Raw genomic sequence first — 24,062 nt, 5'->3', positions numbered from 1 at the left:
CTCTTTTTTAAAATGGGTAATAGGGATTTATTGAGATATAAATTGAAGAAATAAACTCATGAATATGGAACCTAGTAAACAGCTGAAGTCGTCCTTTGATCTAACCAGGAGCAAATGGCAGTTCGATCAGACCAGGAAGCGGGCAGCAGGGAGAAGGGGCCCAGCTAGTGACCCTTCTCCCTTTCAAGAGGACACATACAATGGCAAGAAGCACCGCCTCCTTCAGGCCCTATAGCCCTAGGTCATGGGTGGAGCAAATACCACTACATTTCCCCTTTTTGTCTAAATAAGAAGGTTCTAAACTTAACGCAAACTGTATTGGTGGACAATATTTGACAAGCATTTCTCTCTCTTTTAAAACTTTTTGACGTGTGTTTGTGCTTTCCCTGTGTGTGGATTTGTGCTCTGTGTGCATGCCTGGTGTGAGTGGAGGACAGGAGAGGGAATTGAACATCCTAGGACTGGAGTTATAGATAGATGGTTATGAGCCATTGTGTGGATCTTGGGAATCAAACTCATGTCCTCTAGAAGAGTAGCCAGTGCTGTTAACCTCTGGGCAGTATTTCCAGACCGGTTTGTGCATATCTGGATTCAGACTTCACACACCCTTCTCCATGGGCTAATCAACAAATCATGCAGATTATTGAATAGCCCCAAGGTAAGGAGATTATGAGTGGCTCTTGCACTCTAGAAAGCCTGATCATGGAAGAATGTTGAGCTTTCTTTAGGTATTCATCTCTCTGTACTCACAGGGCTTTGGTACTATGGTAGGAAGTACGCTTAGCCTGGACATGTGTTTCCTTTTTCTGTTTTTCTTGATTTCTTTCATTTCTATCTTAAAAATAATAATGCAATGCTAAAGAAAAATGGCTGCAATAATATATTTTTGCACACTTCTCATTATTTTTACCTATATCAACATCCCCAAAGCCATTTCATTATTGGGTACAATTTTTTAAAAGCATCTATCAGATACTATACAAAGATAAAATGATACTAAATTTGTTCTTTCAGCTAGCATGAAACTATACACCCATGTGCTGGCTAGTTTTTAGTCAACTTTACAAAAGCTAAAGTCACCTGGAAACATCAGTTTAGAAAATGCCTCCACCTGATTGGCCCATGGGAAGGCCTGTGGTACATTTTCTTGATTGATGATTGGTCGGGAAGAGTCAAACCCATTGTGGATGGTGCCACCACTAAGCTGATGGTCCTGGGTGTTGTAAGAAAAGAGGATGAACAAGCCACAAGGAACAAGCCAGTAAACAACAGCAGCAGCATTCCTCTATGGCTTTGGTTCTCAACCTGTGGTTTACAGCCCCTTTGGCAAACCTCTGTCTCCAAAAATATTTACATTATGATTCATATCAGTAGAGAAATTATAGTTATGAATTAGCAATGAATATAATTTTTTGATTGGGGGTCATCACAAGATGAGGAACTGTATTAAAGGGTCAGAGCTTTAGGAAGGTTGAGAACCACTGCTCTCTGGCCTCTACCCTGAGTGTCTTTGATGATAATGAACTACAAACTGTAATAAAAAATGAACCCTCTTCTCCCCAAGTTGATTTTGGTCATGATGTTTTATCACAGTGATAGAAACATTAACTAAGAAAGTTTGTATCTTATTTTCATACATTTTAAAAATTATTCACTGAATAAATATGCACATTTTTAGAAACCATGCTAATGTGGTATGATACTTATTAACTTCACAGCAGATAAATTATGATTTGTGTGGAATTTTCTTTTTTTTTTTATTTCATGCTAGGGCTTGGGTCACACTAATAAGAGACAAGCTTGCTATCAATAGACTACTCTTGGAATCCAGACACCTTACCATTTGATCTGAAAAAGACTCTCTATTTAAAAAAAGGCACCATGAGTTGGGCAGAATGGAAACGTTTTCAGAAGAGCCTGGTCACTTTGAGGTTAAAGATAGTCTCATTCAGATGGAATGGTGCTAGGTGACCTCCCAGGAAGGTTCCCTCTTCAGTTTTGTGTGTATTAAATACAAAAGGCATGGCAAGAATTCAGAAGACCAAGATGAATTCTCTTGGTAAACAAATAAGTCCTCTAGTGGTTTTCAAAAAGAAGTCCAGAATTTAGGTCTAATGTCACACAGCATTTGATTTTTTGTACCATATAACTTTGTAGCAAATGTGTGTGTACCATCATCTGCTTGTCTGTTAAACTGTTATGACCCTATTTGCGTAGACATTTGATAAAAAGGAAAGTTCATTTCCTGCATCCTGCAAGATCATCCAAGAAATTAATGAGGTGTGCAGGAGATTGTACTTGAAAGACTACTAAATAAAATTTTTATTTAGTTAAATTTTCCATATTATTTTTTCTCCATGTCTTGTCCATTTCTCTTGCAAAGATGATTTGCCTATAGTGTGGTTGTAAGTCTAGGGGTAAAGAAACTAGGCTACCCCATCTTTTAAGTTTAGAACAATGGAGGTAAATTTAGAAGCTGTAACTGAAGATTCGCAAGCAGATAAGGAAAAGGAGCAAAAGAAAAATCTGTAAGCTTTAAAAAAAATCCTGAAGCAAACGAAGTGTATTTAGAGTGGCCATAAATGTGCTAAGGATGAAAGCTTGAGACATGTATTTTAAAGTTATCTAAAACCAAACAACAACAACAAAAATACACCACATGATTTCTGCACCTGAGCTCAGAGTGAAGATTTCTGGAGAGGAAACTCATCTTTTACGAATTTTAATACTTTATATTCAACCATCAATACAACTTCAGTTGCATTTATACAGTTACTATTTATTGTAAACAATATGTTATAGGAGAATTTCATAGATATTATTCAAAGTAGGACAAAGGACATTAGAAGTAGAAATTCTATATTTTAATAACATGGTCAGGTGAAGCCTTGTAGAGAAAGAGATATCTATGGAAATATTTGATAAGAGGGGATGGAGGTATTTGCAAGAAAGTAGCCTGTTACCCAAAACTTAAATGCAAATGCTTTTAACTTGTATGGGATATATATTTCCTAAAGTGACATTGATAGGATGCTTTCTGGTGCTGCACTTGATACTGCTCATGGTATTGGATGGTGTCTATGGATACACTATAATGAGGAGAACATCTCTGTTCAGACGTTAGTTTTATTATTATCATCTATACTTATTAAGTATGCAATTATTTGGGGCAAGATATTTAAAACAAATAAGCCACAAATTATCAGATAGCAAAGCATTTTTGGAACAGAATTGCATTTATTTCATAGTATTGTACATTGCCTGTCAAGAATAAACCATATTCTTCCTGTAAGCAGCCTGTGGTAACCTGTGAAAATGGTTTCCTACTCTGTTGACCCAGAATGCCCTACAAAATCATGCAAATCAGGAGGTTCAAATTTCTAGGTTCACTTTAAGGACATCCATCCATGAACTGCCTCACACCATCAAAGGTATGCTTGGCAGAAAAGCCACCAAGTATCTGAAACATGTCACTTTGGAATAGCGAATGAGTCCCCAGAGTGGAATGTTGGTAGGTGTGCCCAGGACAAACAGTAGGGACTAAGCATAGGATTTGTGGTCCAAAAGGAATGCTGAGTCTTTGGTGATCATGTTTTCAAATGCAGAGAGCAGTGCTGGTCAGAGGTTTAGATGTAGATTCACTAGTCTTTGAGCAACCAGGAGAACAAACGAACTTACAGAGGTCATGATTAGATCAACCCACTGAGCTCCCCTGCCACAGTGTGAGTGGCACTGAGAAGAGGAGGGTTCATAGAAGAAACAGATCAGAGAAGAAATACTGTAGAAATAAAGCTTGTGGCAGGAGAATAAATTCTGCAGCAAATAAATGCAAAGAAAAGTTTAAAAAAAAAAAATGGGCCATAATGTAGATGTAGTGTTGCATGTAATCAGAGCCCTCAAGCAGCTGATGCAGGAGGATGGGAAGTTCAAGGCATACCTGGGATATGTAGCAAGGCCTCACTACAACATTCAAAAAGAAAAGAAAGGACAATGTAAAAAAATTTTTAAAGGTTGACAAAGTGGCTTGGTGTGCAGAGGTGCTTTCCACCAACTCTGAAAACCTGAGTTCAGTCCCTGACTACCACAAGTTATCCTCTGACTACCTCATGTCTTCGGTTGAACATATATCCACACACACATTTTCATGTGCACATAAAAGAGAGAGAGAGCTGGGCAGTGGTGGTGGTGCATACCTTTAATCCCAACACTCAGGAGGCAAAACCAGGAGGATCTCTGTGAGTTTGAGGCCAGCCTGGTCTACAGAGCGAGATCCAGATCAGACACCAAAACTACACAGAGAAACCCTGTCTCAAAAAAACAAAAATGGGGTGGGGGAGAGAGAGGAGAGAGGGAGAGGGAGGGAGAAGGAGAGAGAGAAATAAACAAACAAATAAATAAATGTAAAACAATAAACCAGAAAGACAGAAAATAAGAATGAGGTTTTCCTCAACTGTAGGGATGATTGTATTCAATATACATTATTTATAAATACAAAGTGGTCATATCTGACATTCTGAGTAAAAATACTGATTTGCAGTCTTCTCTTTTGTGCACAGCCTACTTATATAATGTGTAGTCTGTCTTAAAATGGAAATTTCTTAATTCTATGTTTAATTTCTCTCTTCCCTTTCTGGTGCCTTGTTAAGTGTAAATGGAAAATTCTTAGTCTATCGTTTAATTTATCTCTTCTCTTTTGATATCTTTTGAATGTTATTCTGAATTACTGACTAATTAGCTGAAACGTCCAGTATTGAATTTTTGCTTCACCATTTGCCAGCTATGTGGCCTTGGACATTTAAACTTAACTGGACTTATTTCCCCAACTGTAAAATATGGACCAGAGAGGAGGTGTAAGCTTGGATAGGAAGAGAAAAAGACGATGCCAGAAATAAACTATGATGATCAGTGAGTTTAGTGGGCAGAGGATACCTATGGAAGAAACCATATTGAAGATGTCTGACTACTCTATTGTAGTGATAATGTACTTCAGTAAGGGTTTCTATAAGAAAAAAACTTTCACTTGTTGATATGATGCTCTTAAAGTAGATATTTTTCTTCTTTTTTTTTACATTTGAGTCGCTTTTTATTTATGAAAAGTCAATGGATAATATTCTCTTTCTACCAGGAAAAAAATGTTCCTCTACAAATTGTTTATTCAACATAGGCATCCTTATATAGCCCTCTTTATGCAGTCATGGTTACAGGGCATGTTTGCAAATATCTTCCCATATCAAGCCCTTTTGCACAATACTCACAGATTTGAAATCTGTCACAAATGGGCTTTCTCAACCAATGACAGCATGTTGCTCATTATTGTCATTATTAAGTAAGGTGTAATGCATGTAATAGAGTAAACACAGCGTCTTTCGTCCACCTCCCACATCACTACTACTAGATCTAGAAGACATTAGCTTTCCTCACAGTCAATGTCACACACCCCGCCCCAGAAGGAAACACTGCCAAAACTTTTGAGTATTAATTTTGGCTGTTCTTTAATTTCAGTTAAGTGGAATGATGTAGCATGTGACCATTGTGTTGGCTTCTTTCATTTGTAATTGTGTCTTTGAGGTTTAACTAGGTAAACAACAATGGTATTTTTCTTTCCTTTTTGTGTAAATAGTAAACTGTTGTTTGAATGTGTCATCCACTCTATTCTTGATGACAATTTGAGTAGTTCTCAGTGTTGTGTTGTTATGAATGTTACTGAGGGCATGTGTTAAGTGTGTTTAGCTGACATATGGACTTGTTTGTTTCGGGTATCAATCCAGAAGCAGAATTGCATTAGTAGATATTGCCAAACAGTTCTTCAAAGTGGCTTTGCTAATTTGCACCCTCAGCTGCTGTGTATGTGGATTTCAGTTATTCTGTTATAGTTTTCTTTTCACTCGCTGGGGAACATTTTAATCCTAACTCGGCCTTTACAGCAATATATGATTACTAATTGATAAGTTGAATTAAAAATTATTATTCGTTTTTTTTTTTTGTGTGGTTCATGTGAGCTTGTCTTTTAAAGGAGTTTCAAAGTAAGTATGATCCAGCTTGCTTGAGTGAAAATATGTGAAAAGAACAGAACAGAATTACATTACAGACATTCCATCAGTCTAGACAGGGATGGCCTATGCATAGAGATAGTAAGGTCAAAACACCAACAGGTAGCAGGAGCCAGCACGCTGGTTCATGGACCTTCTTTTTATTCATTATTTTACCTTATTTACAATTGATGTTTTGCCTGCAAACATGTCTGTGTGAGGGTGTCAGATCCCCTGGAATCGGAATTACAGTCGTGAGCTGCCATGTGGGTGCTGGGAATTGAACCTGGGTCCTTTGGAAGAGGAGCCAGCACTCTTACCCGCTGTGACATCTCTCCATCGCACCCCTGGAATTTTTTTTTTAATAATCAAAATTTTCTGCATCTTGTTTGTCATGCTTGTTTGTATATGCATTTGCTAAAACTCAGAGAATTATATACCAAAAGGATTTTGCTGTATGGAAGTTTTTCAGTAAATGTAATTTTAATGAAAAAGAAAAGAGTTGTTCTTATATTTTTGGTTGTGAGCCTAGCCTTTAACGGCTGAGCTCAGCCGGGCGGTGGTGGCGCACGCCTTTAATCCCAGCACTCGGGAGGCAGAGCCAGGCGGATCTCTGTGAGTTCGAGGCCAGCCCGGGCTACCAAGTGAGCTCCGGGAAAGGCGCAAAGCTACACAGAGAAACCCTGTCTCGAAAAACCAAAAAAAAAAAAAAAAAAAAAAAAAAAAAAAAAAAAAAAAAAAAAAAAGAAAAGAGTTGTTCATCTAGCTATTGCACTCAATTGCACTCAACCTTTATGTTGAAAGATCAAGAATTCTATTTCTCTCTCTGTTTCTCTCCCTGTTTATCTTTCTGTTCTGTTTCTCTCTCCCTCTCCCCCTTTCCTCTCCCTCCATTTAAATCATCTTGTTGGTTTCACCTTGATAACTAAGATAAAAAACCCTCTTGCAGTAAAGAAAAATAACTGTTTTTAAATTATCTACAAAGTTTTCCAGTGAAGTGTGAACTTTTCTGAGGTTCACGATAGTACATGTTCCAAAATAACTTGAAATATATTTTATGCTGATATTAGATAAGAGTGTAATTCAGTTTTAGAGCAACACACTATATATACATATATATATATATACATACATATATAATTTCATATATGTATGAATATATATTATATATATTAATATTGTCTTCCTTGATAAAGAAACGATGAATGTGGGCATGTAGAGAATGAACAATGTATCTTGTACCCTTCTTAACCCTTTTTGCTTAGAATAACCCCTTAGCATTCCCACTGCAGGCCAACTCTACACCAAACTTCAGTGAAAATGTAAGATGGTCCCAGGCAACCCAAGCATCACTGGGCCGTTAGCTTCTTTGTAAACAAACTGTGTTTCTCGTTCATGCTTCCTGAGAATTCAGTAGAGACACTGAATATTCTGCCTCCCAACAGTTCCTAGTGAATTATATGTGTAAGAGTTGGTTCAATAAGTATTATAGTACAATAAATGGCCTTTTAGACAGATTTCCTCCACTTATAATGTGTGTGAGGCTTGTGTTATGTAGAATATATCAGAATTTAAATATATGGTTGCCAAGTAATATCCATTGTTTGTTTATACCACAACACCATTTTATTTCCTATTATCTTCAAACTGCTCATGGGGTCCTCATACCTGTCAAGCTTACATTGCTGCCATTTGTCATTTTTTACCTCTGTCCCACATATTGTTTGATGTCCTATCTTGGTACCTCTTCATTTTTGTATGTCTGATATTTTGAAATCCACATATCGATGAGATTACAACAATATTTTTCATTCTGTGTCTGGCTCATTTCATTTCAGCTCCAGCCTCAGGCTCATTGTGGCAAATAATAATATCTTGTGTTTGTTTTATTTTAGGATTAATAATGTCTACACATATTTTTGTTCAGAAGCATTTGCAGCATACACATTTTTTTTTGTCTGTTCACTTGGCATCTGACACTTGGGTTGGTCCTGTATCTTGGATTTTCTGAATAGTGTTTTAATAAAGATGAGAACCATTTCTACTCAGTTCTGTATACTTTCATAGTATCTCCTGGTATTAGACTGACCCATCTGACATTTCCATCTTATGAGTAAAAGTAATTGAATTTCATTTCTCTGTATAGTTCAGGCTGTGATGATTCTGACAATTTGTCTCCTTCTTGTCCTCCCCTCCCTCCCTCCCTCCCTCCCTCCCTTCCTTCCTTCCTTCTTTCCTCCCTCCCTCCCTCCCTCCCTCCCTCCCTCCCTCCCTCCCTCCTTTCCTTCTATCCATCTTCTTTTTCTTGCCTGTTTAACCACAGTATAATTTTATGCGGACCAACTTGGCTGAAGGAAAAAAGTTTGTGACAAATAGGGTAAGACAATATTTAGCAGACTTTGGTTTTATGATGCTTTGCAAAATACATACACATCTGCTTATTAGCTAGAATAACAAACTCAAGAGGGTTAGGTGAGAGTGTATTATTTCCATTCATTTTAAAATTAAAAATAACATTATTTATGGCCTTATTTGTGTTGAAACAAGGTCTCACAGTGTAATCCAGTCCGGCCTTGAACTTTCATCTCTGCCTTTCTTTTATTTCTGAATTCTAGGGAACATAGGCATGTAACACTGTGCTCAGCTATAGTCAAGTTAAAAAATGTCACTATATTTTTGTCCCTGAGATCACCTTCATTAACTATTATAATATTTTTAATCAAAATATTAAAATATAGTGTATTTTAACACTAACAGTAGACAAACAAGCTCTTTCTGGTCATTTAAGAGCATGTAGCCTCTTTTAGGTACTTCACAGAATTCAAAGAAAGTAGGAGAGAAATCTCTATTTTCAATAGATTTAAAGCTTACAATAGAAATCATAATACTGATCTTATGGAAATGTAAGTAAAATATGATATTCACATAGAATGCTTAATATAAAGAGGAGGGAAAGCAGTATGGGCCCAAAGGATGGCTTTCCGCGTGTTTGAAGAGTCTAATTTATCCACTAGTGTAATTTTCACATTTGCGTTTTAAAAGATACTTTTCATGCATAAGAGTTGTGTATACACCATTCTGGCCATTGCCTCCCCACTCCAACCCTGACTACCTCCATGAGTCCCCACCACTTCCACTCAAATTCAGGATCTCTTCTTTACTATTGTATCAGTACACACACGCACACACACATGCACACAGGCACACACACACACACACACACACACACACACACACACACACACACGCACACACACACCACACAGGCACACACACATATTCAGAGAGAGAGAGAGAGAATTGACCTAGTCCATCCAGTGTTGCTCATGTATTTAGGGATAACCTTTTTAGACTGAATATCCAACCAAGGGCTGTTGTTGGAGAAACATCGTTCTCACTCTCTCGGCCATCATTAACTGACTGTAGCTCTTCATCTAGGGCCCAGTGAAATTTATCCCCAGCCACATTGGCGTGTGAGCTGGTGCCATCATTATGCACATCTTGTTTAGGAAGCCATACTGTTATGACCACATGAGTCCCGCCCCTTTGTGGTGTCTAGGAGGAGGGAAGTGGGGACACCATCACTCAGCAGCCCCACCAGCACTGACGGTCCTCCCAGCCCCTCTTCTACAGTGCTCCCTGAGCCTGGGGTAGAAGGTTGCAATGTAGATTACCAACTATGACTGGGCATCCCCATAGTCATTTATTCTCTGTGTTTTCATCAGCTCTAGATCTCTATAATGCTGCTGTCTGCTGGGGTGAAGGGGCCTTTGATAAGTGGTGAGAACTGCAGATAGAAATTAGGTTAGTTTAGGAAAACGGCAATAGTAGATCCTGCTCTAGGGTCTGTGACTCTCCTGCCATGGGTAGCTGGCTTGGGTTGCATACAGTACCAGGTATGGATTCCTTCCTATGGAGCAGTCCTCAAGTCCAAATAGACAGCTCTTGGTTACCCCCAAAATAAAACTGTTAACACACCATTGAGGATGACTTGCCAGACCAGTCATTTTTGTGATTCATAGGCTGTGGATAATCACCCGAAAATCACTTCCGAAACCTCTGGTGAAAAAGAAAAATAGACATTTTGAAGAGATCATATTTAAAAAGGCACAGGAGATGGTAGTGGGGAGAATACTAGCTAGTGGATAGGATTCTCTAAAACATGAACTCTTTTATAGTATCTATGACAATCATATATATTTAATGTGATTTATTCATTTTGTAGTTGAACTGAGGTACAGTGAAAAGAGGATGGTGGTGGTGGTGATCTGCTTATTGTAGATACTTAGAAAATCAGCATGACTATCTCTCTATAATGTGTGTGTGTGTGTGTGTGTGTGTGTGTTTGTATTGCTCATGGCCTTTTGCATGCTAAACACATGTTCTATAACTAAGCTAAACCTCCAGTCCTGAAAGGAAAAAAGAATGAAAGAATGTGTAGTATATAAACAGAAACAACGCCAAGCTACATTTTTTACTAAGTAGTTTAAAAATTAGATTTTAGTAAACATTACATCCTCCAGTGGCTAATTATGAGTGACACTTCCACTTATTCACACACACACACACACACACACACACACACACACACACACACACCATCAGAACACTCAGTTTCCCAGCTTCTTTGTTTTAGATGACCCCAGGAAGATTTATATTGTCATATCTAGGGGGATTCTGGCTCATTTTGATTATTCATTTTCATCTTTGCAAAAAGAGTGATACCGGTAATATCAGAAGTCCCAGGACTGAATGATTAAGCTGGTTCAACAAGACAGATCTGCGAAGAGTAGTTGATCCATCTGATTACCAGACTAGAAAAGAAAGAAATGCTGTTAAGATAATCACCCAAGATTTTGTGGCCTCACATAGTCCAGCACAGACATTAGGTGAGGCCGGTTCTCAGGATGATTGCAGTGTGTCTGAAAAGAGAAGATTGTTGCTTTGGCAAATCAAAGGTTTAGAAAATCAAATACAATGGATTTTTAGCGGATTCTATTTTTCCTGCAAACAGCATAAGAGAAAAGAAGCGAAAGAAAGCCCCTTGATGAGAGGGGACAGTGGGCTAGTCAGGAAGCCAGCCTGCTGCTTCTGCATGGGAATTTGGTTTGGTGGCAGGCCTCAGGCCTCCACTTTCGCATCTATAAAACAAAGGGTATTGGGGTGGGGCTGGATGGTTTCTGCGGATGCAGATATGGATTGGATCGATCTCATAGAAAAGAACAAAAATTTGAATATTTATGAAAGCAAAATTAGCGAGTGATCAAAAAACCGGGGAAGAGCGTGGCAGAAGGAAATGAAAATCCATCTTACTGAATTCAAAATACAACACAGAACTGTCAGAAACCAAGCTTTTCAGAAGGAGGAGAAGGGACTGTGTCCTTTGTCTCCAGATTTTCTCCACTGTGGTCTTGTTCTCTCTTCCCCAGCATCACCTTTTTTTTTCCTCTCTCTCTCTCTCTCCCTCCCTACTTTTTGTTTCCGGTAACCATGGTGATGCTTCCTCTCAGCAACCTTCCTTGCAGCTGGCCCTTTTGGTACATAGCAAATTTACTCCATTTACTGGTGCAGGGTTCTAACAATGCTTTAACAATTCATTTATTAACATGTTCTCCAGGATAACACATGGGGAGAATTATTCTACAGTGAAGACCCCTACATAAGGGGCACTGTATAACAGGGATATTCAATTGTTAATTTCAGTAGCCAACATTGGAGGGGAGGCTGATTATGCCAAACACTGATTTCCCTGTAATGGCCCTCACCTCAGGGACTGCAAAGGTCCCCACTCAAACTGGTTGCCACCTCCTTTTGTATGGAACCAGAATAAATGATTGCATAGAGATATCACATGGCAATCCTTGTAAGAGAAACATTGCCAAGTGAGTAATTATCACAGCTACAAAGCCATTGAATTTTCTGTAGAAAAATATATGCCAGTATATACATTCCCTTAATGAATCTTTTATTTTGGAATATAAATAAACAATGTGCAATAACTTAAAAATATTGGATTCATCTTACAATGACAAAGCCTCAAACAATCTTTAGTATCCCTCATATAGATAATAAAAATTCCCATAAATGATCATTTACTTATGTCCATCTTGTATAGCTTAACTTTCTTGTAATCCTATATGCCTGAAAAAAGGTCTCTAAACATTCTCTGTCTCTGTCTCTGTCTCTGTCTCTGTCTCTGTCTCTGTCTCTGTCTCTCTCTCTCTCTCTCTCTGTGTGTGTGTGTGTGTGTGTGTGTGTGTGTGTGTGTGTGTGTGTAAAACACAAAGGAGACCAGATGATGACATGCATAGGCTTATAGACTGGACTCCTGGGGACACACTTGGATGGAGGCAATTAAAATGCCTGTCAGGCATTTGGTACCAGAAGTCCCCGTGGCAAACCGCTAAATCCTAAGCCAGGGCACCATCCTATTGTCAGTGAATGATGGCGGAGCTGAGTGGCTTGTCATCATTCTCGAAAATTCCGGGGCGAGTGAGCTCTCTCTCCCTCTCCTATTCGCCTTATTTTCCTTTCCGCCACTGCGGGGACTTTTTTTAATTTGCAGCTTCCCTTTCCCCGGCACACACAGACAGGAGCTGGTGGCTTTCAGACTGCGTCTGTCTGGAGCTAGAGAGACACAGCAGAGGGAGTGTTCTTGGAGAAGGGTTCTGCAGCAGCAGTTCCAACGGACTGGATTCAGGGGCCATTGCTGCCTATGCACTGGTAATGCTTTAGGGCTTTTGCATTCTATTTCACTTTATTTTTAATCCACCATTTCGAAGGATCTGCTTTATGTGGTCTCGGATTACCGTGTTTTAAATACGTTATTGGAGCTTAAAATTCAAGCGCTGCATTTGCTGTACTACAGGCTGCAAGTGGTAAATGTATTATCTGGCTATAAGGGATAAATGGACTTAGTGGTGAGTTACGATTTTTGATATTTAGTTGACAAACCTATATGTATGTACGCGTTTTCTTTTGTTGTTTCTCTAGATTCTTCAGCTTGACTCTGGCAGAGGACGTACTGATTAGGAGCCACTCAATCAGAAAATTAAAAGGTACTGCATGTTTTACTTGGATGTTTAAATGAGGGGATATTTAGAAAGAACTGGAATGTTTTTTATTTAGGTTTGTCTCTTTGTAGTTGGTCTTTATCCCGGAGACCATGCTGATCATTGTCTATAAGATGTAGGGTTTCTTATGCAGATTGTACCACCAACCGAGGCTATTTTGAATAGAAAGTATCTTAAAAAAATATGTCTTTTGTCTATGTTGTAAGGAATATCAGCATGCCTAGCTGGTTTGTAATGTTTGAATTTTGTAATTGTGACAGTTAACAAAATGTCTGAAATTCTGTATCACAAAGAAAATACATTCTTTTGAATTTAAAAGAAATATGTTAAAAATGACTTTAACTGAAGGTTTCCTATGGATCCATGGATTTTTTTTAAAAAAACATTCTAAATAAAATGGTTCACTTTTTGTAGATGGGACCAGCACTGGAGATCGAAGCCCAGGCATGACTCAGTGTTGTTAGGTTTTGTGAATAAAATATTGTAATTTCTTTACTAATAGCTTAGTTTACAACAGGGGATATTTTTAAAGTAAAAAAAAAATGGTTAATCCTTAAAAGAATTTAGTATCATATGCTTTATTCAGAATTAATAGCATAAAAAGGAATTCCTCTCTCTTACTAGGAAAGCAGCTGAGCCCATTGATCTAGGCCTTATGCCTTACATGAAAAATATCAGTTTTTAAATTTAGCATCAGGGATGTATATTGATTTGAAAGGGCAATTATGGATACTGTCCACCCTTTAATTTTTTTAATATTGTCTTTGACTTTAAACATACGTTCTTGCCCATAAATCCTATATAGTAGTCACTTGCCTTTTAAAAAAAATGGAAGACATTTTCTGCCTTCCTGAGAAGAGACCAATACCACCCCCCTAAACCTTCTCTTGGCATCTTTATAGCATTTCTTCTTCAAGACTGCCAGTTTGAAATATTTCACACAGAAGGTTTAGCATTTTAAAAACGGTAACTTAAAAATGGTTGAGATAGCTAGCCTAGGAGTGAAATATCGTAAGTGTACACCATGAATGTGAGTCTTTGCAGCAGCTGAGGGAGACTTGTGCATTGTCCTCGGTCAATTTTCTCTGCAATGTGCAATCACGAATGACTTAATTTATTCATTCCTTAAACATTGCTGAAGAGCCTGGCTTCTGTGGGTAGTTCCAGTGCAAGAGAGGGGAGAAACAGATGACATGGTCCGCAGGCTCCCAGAGCGTAGGCTCAGCCACACAGGATTTTTGAACAGGAGAATGTTTTTTGTTTTTTTTTTAATAAATTAATGTGCTCTCCAAAACGATGCTATGTTATTTCAGGTATTGCATACATTCCAGTGGACTGGTCTTAAAGACAGATGAAATGATTATGCGTTTTTTGGTCTCAGAAATTATTCATCCAGGATTGTGTATGTAAGCCTGAAACAAAACTCATCATCCCCCCTGGATGTTGTAAAACTCTTAATATCATTGCTTTTTTGATGTTTTACTTAGAGTAAATGAAAATATTTCATGTTTGGTGAAAATTATCTGTTATTTTCTTACCTGACCAATCTATGTAGAATACACACACACACACACACACACACACACACACACACACACACACACACCCCTCCCATGTGGTCTGATTCTTAGCTTTCAGATGTATCAGAAACTTGTATTTATTTTAAGCTTTGGGGTGTCTGTGCTAATTGGAAAAGATGGAATTATCATTGTCCTATTCGACAAGAAGTCTGCAATACATTGTCAATACGAACTGCTCCACTCCATTCCAATTTGCCTAGGCTTTGGAAAGGCAGCACATGACCACCAGGAGCCTCCTATTGCCTCCCTTTCCAGGGCCACTTTGAAATCATCTAGTGGGGATGATGATGGACTCGGTAATAAGAACAAGCTTGTTAAAATAGCTGTCAGTGAGTCAAATCCAAGCAGACCCAGCTCTGGGGTTCTAAGGCAGATCTCAGTGCCATGGTGACTAATCAATATTGTCTGCACAGTTGTTAACTTCTTCACTGAATTTTCTCTCCATAATATTATTTTTAATACACAAAATAGTGGCCAGACCACAACAGTTCAGTTAATATTTATTTATTTAATTACTTAATTTGCAAATGAATTTGTTATTTCTCATTATTTTTTTATTTTGCTTTTCATATGATGATGCATGAAGAATAAAAATTTGATATTTTCGGTGTTTAGTTACCTAAAATTTGTGTGTGTGTGTGTCCTGTTATTAATTATTAATGTTTTGTGGTGCTGAGGTTTGAACCCAAAACTCCATAAATTCCAGGCATTGGCTCTACCATTGAGTTACAACCCCAGTTCATAGCTATTAATTATTAGATCAGTTGTTTTGGTAGAAAAGGAAAGCTATGTGTCAAAGTTTTTTCAGATTATGTGGGAAATGATTTTTCTGGATTTGGGTTAAAGTGGAAAAAAATTCAATTTCATTAGAAGAAGAAAAAAAAAGGTGAACTGCAGCCTGGGCTTTGCTATTGGCACCTCCTACACAGTCCTCCCAGGCTCCACTCCAGGTCTCCTGCCAAGCTTCTGCAGTAGCAGAGGAGCAGAGGACCTCATCGCTTGATTTCTCTACACACACCATGCTAGAAATGATAAGAGATGAGCAAGAGAACAGTGGGGAGTAGATGATGTAAGCAGGAATGGTGGCACCCCTGAAATCTCAGCATTCAGGAGACTGAGGCAGGAAGATCACCAGTTCTAGGTTACAGTGAGCTACATCGTTAGAAGCTGTCTCTAAAAGAAAAACAAAAAGTACATAGATTTTCATTTTATATACATAAAGACTCTGTAAGGAAACTTCTAGAATCATAATAATTTTGGAGAATGCCATTTGTTCCTATCATGTGCTTTTGTTAATTAGAACTATAATTTGTTATTGCTAGCTATGTGCCTGGCATTATCCTAAGCTCGTAGCATGTGATGCCCCATTTAACTCTCTCTGTAATCCTCAGAATTAGGTTCAGTCTCCATTTTATATATGCGTGAACTGAGGCTCCAATTGTGCAATTTCCATGTCTGGTCCAAAGCCCTCATAGAGATTCATAAATATTAAATTTTTCCAGCAGATTTTTTTATACATAGTTATTTTCTTAATACTATGTTTATGTGGGTAATACAAGGCTGCAGTGTGATCAAGAGTATACGTTGCAGATTCTCACATGTAATAAAAGTATGTCTTCAAATAGTTACACCCTTCAAGTTCTTATATGTTAAACATATATGTAATACTCATATTTTCATACATCTTATATAATATATTTAATTACAAGCACTTTTTTCAAATAAGGCTGTCAGATAAACTCATAAGTTTTTAAATAAATTAATGATACATTTCCTTGTCATTTTCATGGGGTTTTATCATTAATTGTATAGTCTGTATGTGAACATTAGTTGGAGAATTCAAGAGCAAAATACCACAACTCATATTATGTTTGTAAGGTCTTTTACAATTGAAATAGTCACAAGAGCTTTGAGTGTCTGAAATAAATAAAGGGGAAAGTTATGCCATGAAAACTGTTAAAAAATATTCAAACTCAAGGACAAGCTACCCATAAAAATCACCAGGGAAATAAGAGATATAGAGTATGTATTAAGACCCTCTTCTTGTGAAAGAGTGACTTCAACAGAATAGTTCCTGAGGTTAGGTGGTGCAGTAGGAGCAGGACAGGGAAGCATAAAGCATCATTTTAGATGCTCTCATAGAGAAAAAAAGGTCCAAAGAGCATTGATTGTACCATACCAGCCATATAATTTCCTCAGGGACTTCATTGTATGGCGTTTATGCATGAGGCATTTGTGGTGAGATTCAGGGATGGCCAGAAGTGTCAAGGAGTATACTGCATTGGAGGAGCTTCAAGAAAAGCAAAGATTAACATAAGCAGTGAAGGAACTGGCCAAGCCTGGGAAGCACAGATGGATCTCAGATGTCCCAGAACATAGGTCAGATCAAGGGGACTCTTGGAAACAAAGGGTGGATGAGTACATGAATACTACAAGGCTATACCATATGAAATGACTGTTCCCCTCTTTGAATAGCAAAATAAAAATGTCATACAGTTGAAGAAGTTTTTAAAGAGTACATTGAGTTTTAAATTTTTTTGCTTCGTATTTGTGTGGGTTTTTTTTTCCTATTCAATAGGAATATATTTTTAAGCAGAAGATAACTATGACCGAAGCCATTTTCAGATTATTTATCTTACAGCTCTGTGTAAGACTGTTAAAGTAAGCATGTTGCACTAAGCATCATTTTAGATGCTGTCATAGAGGAATGAAAGGACCAATGAGCATTGCTTGTTAATATGAACAATAAAAGGTCATGAAAGTGAAAGATGCTTCTGAGCCCAAAATTACACTCAGATACAGCAGCTGATTGACTGATGGGAGAAATAAAAGGCGGAAGAATAATTCACAGGTGACTTCAAAGTTTGAAACTGATAGAAAAGTGACTTAGAGAAAGGTGTCTAAGAGCTACCTGAAGGAAGGAGTCCTTTTTTTTATTGATCCTTGAATGTATAGAAGACACAAAGCCAATTATTGCTATGTGAGTGGTAGAGGGTGTGTTAAAAGACAATGATATGTGTGTAGAGCATGAAGGTTAGACTCTGGGTGATACGGACATGTGAAGAGATTGGGGTGAGAAATTGAGGAGCACGTAGACACAAGGTAGAGAAAGGTCTGAAGGATGTGGGTGATGCTACCAAGCAAAAGGGTGAGAGGAGAACCTAAAAGAAGATGTGTCACAGCACCCTCATTATAGACATGGGATGAGGCAGAAATTAGCAACATAGAAGGAGGAATAAGAAGACAAACAATAGAAGTGTGTAGTGAATGTGTTAGAAAACAAAACTAATATTTGGACTCTTCAGAAAATTAAAGAATAAAAATAATTCAATCAATCTACGTTTTATGAAACTTTATAAGTCTACATTTTATATAAGAAAAGAAGTGATGCTCACCGAGAATTTTATAATGTATAGGTAGTGGCTAATACTTTACGAACACTTTATCTCCTTTTATCTCATTCTGTTGTGTTTAAATTTATATAATCAGGACCAGGGAATACATAATTGGGTTTTGTCCTTTTCCCACTCATCATGATCTTAAGAATCTTACATTTTTCTCACTTGCATAATTTTCTGACACACAGACATTGATTTTCTTTTTCACCGTGCTTTCCAGTTTGCCATGGTCATCATAAGGTTGTAGTGGAATCATCATAAGGTTGCAATGGAATCATTCATACCTCACCCCTACAGCACAGATGTCTTCCAATGGATGTTACCCAAAACCAAAATCACATTCTATATTGTTAAATCCTTGGCCAGATAAAATATACTGGGTTCAAAATGTGTCTGTGGTTTGCTCTGGAACACAGTGTCAGTATCTGAGAATCTGTCAATGTCAGGAATGTGCTAGCTTGTGGCGGATACTTTCATTGTAACTGTGGTGTACATCACTCACTTTATGAATGAAGGGACAGAGACCCCAATGGTTGTGCTTCTTAGTTTTTAATCTAAGACAGTCTACACGCCAGTCAAATTATGGCACAGCCACAAAATCTTATGAAGTAAGTAATGTAAAAATATGCTTAACAAGCTAAAGACTCAGAGGAAAGCGAGTTAAAGTCGGAGGAAGGCAAGAAACCAATGATGGAACTCAGTGGGCTTTTGACACTTGTTAACATAAGAAGCCTCAAGAAAAGGGTTAGGCAGACAGAGAGGGATGGGGGATGGCTACATATATAAGCAGAAAAAGAATGCATTTATAGAACAAGGTCCTAATAAAGTATGGAAATGAATAGAGACAAGGGTTTAGGGCTGAGTAGCAAGATTCTACAGACTAGAGCAAAAGAAAAAAAAAAGTGGGGCGTTCTTGTGGTAAGAAAATGATGTCTAGACTTTATCCTAACCTGGAGGCAAATTCACCCATTCAGCCAATGAATACTTTGTGCACTCTAGACTCCAGGTTCTTTTCCTGGCCTTTGGCAATTTCCTTCTAGAGGAGGAAATAACCAGTGGGTTAAAAGTAAAATCCGTACATTGTTGCCATGGCCACTGTGCAGAGAATAGGTCCTAAGCAGGATAGAGGAGATGCTAGGAGATTTACCTCTGCAACCTTAAAGCAGAGATGAAGAGAAGGGAGTCTGTTGAAATTCAGATTCTGAACGTTAAGGCTAGAAGGAGGTCCGAGGTTCTGTATTTGGACAAGCACCACGTAACAGCATTGCTGGAACTACACTTTCATTAGGGAGAAGCTAGAAGGCAAATGGCCCCCAACCACAGAAATGATTAGAGCCACTGTTAAGAGCAAATCCAGTGTGAGCCCTTGTTTTTGTGCAGTAAGACTGCACCCTCCCCAGCCTCTCTGAGGTAAGGGAGAATTGCCTCTCTTTACTCCTGAGATTCTGTCATTACAGCCAGTTATTTTTGCAAACGATCCATTAAACCAGCCATAATGAGCTGTTGGCATTTCATTCCCTCTGTCCATGGTCTCTGCTTATTACAACATAATGAATTCTTGTGGTTCAAGTTTGGGAATGTGAATCTATATAACCCTGGGCCAGTGTCTGAGCTCCAGTTCTCTATTCTTGAACCCTAATTTACTCGAACCTCTTCTCTGACTAGAGCAGAGGTTCCCAGCCTGTGGATCATGACTCCACTGTGGAGGGAAAGGTGTCGAACGACCCTTTCATGGGGTCACATAGCAGTATCCTGCATATCAGATATTTACATTATGATTTGTAACAGTAGCAAAATTAGAGTTATGAAGTAGCAATGGAATAATTTTATGATTTTGGGTCGCCTCAACACGAAAAACTATATTAAAGGATCACAGCATTAAGAAGGTTGAGAACCACTGATTTATAGGATCAACCCAGTATCTACTTAGTCCTTGCCATATATCATCCTCTTTATGCAAAACTCCCAGAGTTTGCATCATATCCTTTTCTACCCACATCTTAATGCAAGCTTTGGGTGAGTCTTCTAGGACCACATCGAACTGTTAAGATTAGTCTCCAATTTAAGGAAAGAGCCTCCAACTCACACTCTGTCAAAATAATTTCTCTCTAGTGGACCATTTTGTTGGTTGAATTGTATTGCTTTGAAGAGTTCTTCAGACTGTTGCAGGGAGACACATGTGTAAACAGCTGAGTGTCTTGAGTGGCTAGTATTCTCAGGAAACCTTGGTGCATGGGGCTGGAGAGATGGCTCAGCAGTTAAAAGCACCTAGTGCTCTTTCTTGGTGATGACCCACTTTTGCCCCAGCACCCACATGGCAACTCACAATCACCTGTAACTCCAGTTCCAGGTGAAGGGCTCCCTCCTCTGGCCCCTCTGGGCTCCTGCACACACAATGCATGTAAATTGATGCTGGCAAAATGGGTAACACACAAACTATGGAACTCTTTTTAAAGAAATCTTGGTACACTCAGAAGGAATATTGGCTTTCCACTGCCATTGCTGGGTTATAATTGAGATTTCCCCTTTAGCATCAGAAATCCAGGAAAATTGACTTATTTGAGTCTTTTCACACCATGTATGATAATTTTAAAATATCTGGAAAAATAAGCCATTGGACAAATAAGGCTTACTTGCCTATAAAGGAAAAATATCTTAAGTGTGTTTTGAACATCAGTGGTACTTTTTATTATCATTTAACATTTGTTTCCACATAACTAAATTTATTTCTAAGCATGCCATGACAAGGTCTCTAGACTAAGCACTTTCATTTTGCAATTTGATAAATACTTCAGCAGCCTAATGGAAACAAAGAATATCCTAGAAACTTGAATTTAAAAAATTACAGAGAAATATCAAGTTAAATTCAAATAAAGAAAAGTGAACAAGCCGATCACTTTTTTCCCAAGAATGTTTAAGAAAGATCCTTGAAAAGTGCAGTCTCAGGCACCTTGGACCTATTCTGTCTACACAAAATACACCAAGGAGAAGCAAAGGAAATGAGAAAAGTGTGTGAAGTGTGTGTGTGTGTGTGTGTGTGTGTGTGTGTGTGTGTGTGTGTGTTCATCTTTCAATATGGACAATGCTGGTGGTTTTTGTATAATGAAGCTGAAACTGGAAATTTTTTTTTCAGAATCTGAATGCCATGCCTTCATCATTTTGGCATTCCTTCACATTCCTTCAAGGGTTGAATGGTTGAGCATTTCAAAGTGACAGAGTATCATCTCTGGCCCCTCCCTCTCTCCCTTCCTCCATCTCTCCCTCTCTCCCTCTCTTCCTCCATCCCCCCTTCTCTTTCTAACTCCCCGAACACACACACAGATGCACATGTGTGCACACACACAGGTCTTTCTCCCTTCCCTCTCTTCATCCCTCTTTCCCTCTAAATAAAGTATGAAGCAATCATCTTTTTCCATGGATTCTGTTTAAGTCTGATTCATATGGTTTTCATTAACCTTTCTTAAAATTCCCTTCCCGTGTTAATGACTCTGGATTATGACCATTAAAGAAGCCGGATGTATATTAATCTCCATCTGGCATTAGTTAAAACAAAACTAGTCCATTTAACACCTCATAACCAAAATACAGTTTTCATAATATGTAGGAGTTGGAGAAATAGTGGTTCTTTTTGGAAAGATCCTGTTCTGTATCCAAGATGAACAATAGATATATTTTTTCCTATTTATTGTCAGTTTTAGAAATTTCTTGCTAGTGGTAAGCATTTGTGACTCAATACAAGGAAAAAAATATGACATGTAGACGTTAATGGTTCTTCCCACACTGCTTTGGGTTAGCATAAATTTTAGTGTACTTAAAGGTGAATTTGAGATATTCCAGACTCTTAAAAGTAAAAGCCTAAGTAGGCTGCCTAGTCTCAAAGCGTGGCTGCAGAAATCTCATGTAATTGACATGATTATGTTGGTGGTACTTTGGAAATATGGGAAGTAACAATCAAAAATGTAGCGGGGGGAGAAGAGATTCAGGAAGAATTCATGACTCCATGTTAGTCATATAACTGCTCAGAGTGTTGTACTTTTCATTTCCAGGACAGTGGATAGCTGAAAAGATAAGAGATAACCAGGAAATGTAACATCAGGGTCAATGCATACATGTTTTCCATTCTTCTCTCTATGCTATGCCCATGAAACCCCAGCTTATACATTTTTGGAGTAATGTATCTGGATTTCAAAAAGAAAAAAGAAAGATAGAAATAACCTGGGAACCAAACTTGAGTCCTCTAGAAGAGGAGCAAGGACTCTTAACCATTAAGCCATCTATCTTTTCAGCCCCTGGTTTGGCTTGTAACACTATGAAAAGAAAAGGGAATGAGATCATAAACAACTGTACTCAAAACACTGGAGTAAATTTAAGCATTCCTGCTCATCTAGTGTCTTAATTTGCTGTTGTTGCAAGGGGCTGGTACACTTGATTTAGTCCTAGCCTGTAATAAGCATAGTTCCCATTACTTTCACTCAGAATACCTTCTCTTTCCTCTTCCATAACAACAGACCCTCTCTTTGGTAGGTTTCCAGAATATATGACCATTCAAAATAGAGTTCCAACCTTCTTGAAAAGGATGTGTAGCCATAAGACTAGTTTCTGGCCAGCAAGTTATAAACTGAAGTTAGATGTGGAATTTACACCAGGTGCGTAAAAAGAAAGAGTACAACATTCATCATTATTTCGTCCTTCTGCTAGTGCAAACACAGACTTAATGGCTGGAACCCCAACAGCCAATTTCAATGAGAGATAATCTTGCAAACAAATTTTGAGTTTTCTCATTACTTACCACCTAAATTTTCATTTTTATTTAAATGCTTTGAACCTTCTTTTTACTTTCTAAGACTTTCAAGTATTATCGTTACCTACCTAAATAACTTCCATACTAAAATTGTTTCTATGCTGGATGTCATAAGCATTTGCCTAAAATCCCACCTTTTGCAAGGCAGATGCAGGAGGCTCTTAAGTACCAGGTCAGACCGACTGTATCAAGAGACACTATTTTAAAACCAAATACACCAAACAAAACAAAAGTCAAGTCCGATTTGTAAGCTATACAAATGTAAACACTTACTGTGTCCTATCGCTTCTACATCTCAAGCTCGCTTCAAATTCACCTGCTTCTCTCTTCCCACAAGGATGTTGATGGTTTTGACTTCCATCATGTTTGATCCAAGTCCTGACAACATTTCCCCATCAATCTCCCCCAATACAAACCATTATCTGAATAGTAGATGGACCAGTCTTTTCAAAACACAGTCTAATTCTTGATATTTTAAGGCTATAAACATTTTTATAGTTCCTCCCAGCCCATGACATTCACCCTAAGGTCCCGAGTCTGTACACTGTTGCAGACCATCTGTGATCAGCCTCTGCCAGATGACAGGTCCATCCAATATTGGTAATCCTGGAGCTGATACACATTTCTTTCCTTTTATTCCTCTGTGTTCTTTCTGCATCACTTCCTTACCTTCCCTACTCTCCTTCTTAACTTAACTCAAACCCTGCTCTCTGGCCATATCTCAGAGTTCATGAATGAGCCTTTGACATCTTCTGGTCTAAGTTATGTTAGCACCTTGGGGCACTCTCATAGCTGAACTTGTCCCATTATCAGATTAACACATATCTTCTCCACAAGAATGGGATCTCCATGGTGGTTAATCTTACTCCTACCTAGATCCCCAACACTACCAATAGGGACTTGTCCAGAGTCGGTTTTTCAGAAAACACTGCTGAGGTACAAGACTTACTAACTGATCCAATATCTTTTTTCTTCCCCTCAAAGGCACCTTTAACATCTCAACCAAAGTTCTACTTCTCAAAACCCCAGCTACCTTCCATTCTGTGGGATCCATGCATGTGTTCTTACCTTCTAATTAGACACTTGTAATCTTCTGAGAGACTTCAGTTATGTGTTGACAGTATTCTAAATCACCATTAAGGATACATGCTAGAAAGTGCAAAAATCTTAGAAAAGAGTTT

The 24,062-nt window shown here is 38.2% G+C and overlaps 1 protein-coding gene across 32 annotated transcripts in view; it reads left to right on the top strand.

The window, feature by feature from the left end:
- Window positions 1-24,062, top strand: part of Map2 (microtubule associated protein 2) — a 280,850-nt gene that overhangs the window by 130,438 nt on the left and 126,350 nt on the right. For 19 of the 32 annotated variants that reach the window (XM_076550219.1, XM_076550221.1, XM_076550225.1 and 16 more), the window contains one exon: window positions 13,023-13,087. The gene's annotated coding sequence lies outside the window, so the exon portion shown is untranslated. Of the gene's footprint in view, window positions 1-8,351; window positions 8,407-12,351; window positions 12,753-12,798; window positions 12,908-13,022; window positions 13,088-24,062 lie in introns of those variants that run through there. The other 13 variants (XM_076550226.1, XM_076550222.1, XM_076550216.1 and 10 more) reach the window with 3 other exon arrangements.

Source organism: Peromyscus maniculatus, chromosome 13 (assembly GCF_049852395.1).
Source record: "Peromyscus maniculatus bairdii isolate BWxNUB_F1_BW_parent chromosome 13, HU_Pman_BW_mat_3.1, whole genome shotgun sequence".
Lineage (NCBI taxonomy): Eukaryota > Metazoa > Chordata > Mammalia > Rodentia > Cricetidae > Peromyscus > Peromyscus maniculatus.
This window is presented reverse-complemented; position numbering and strand designations above follow the sequence as displayed.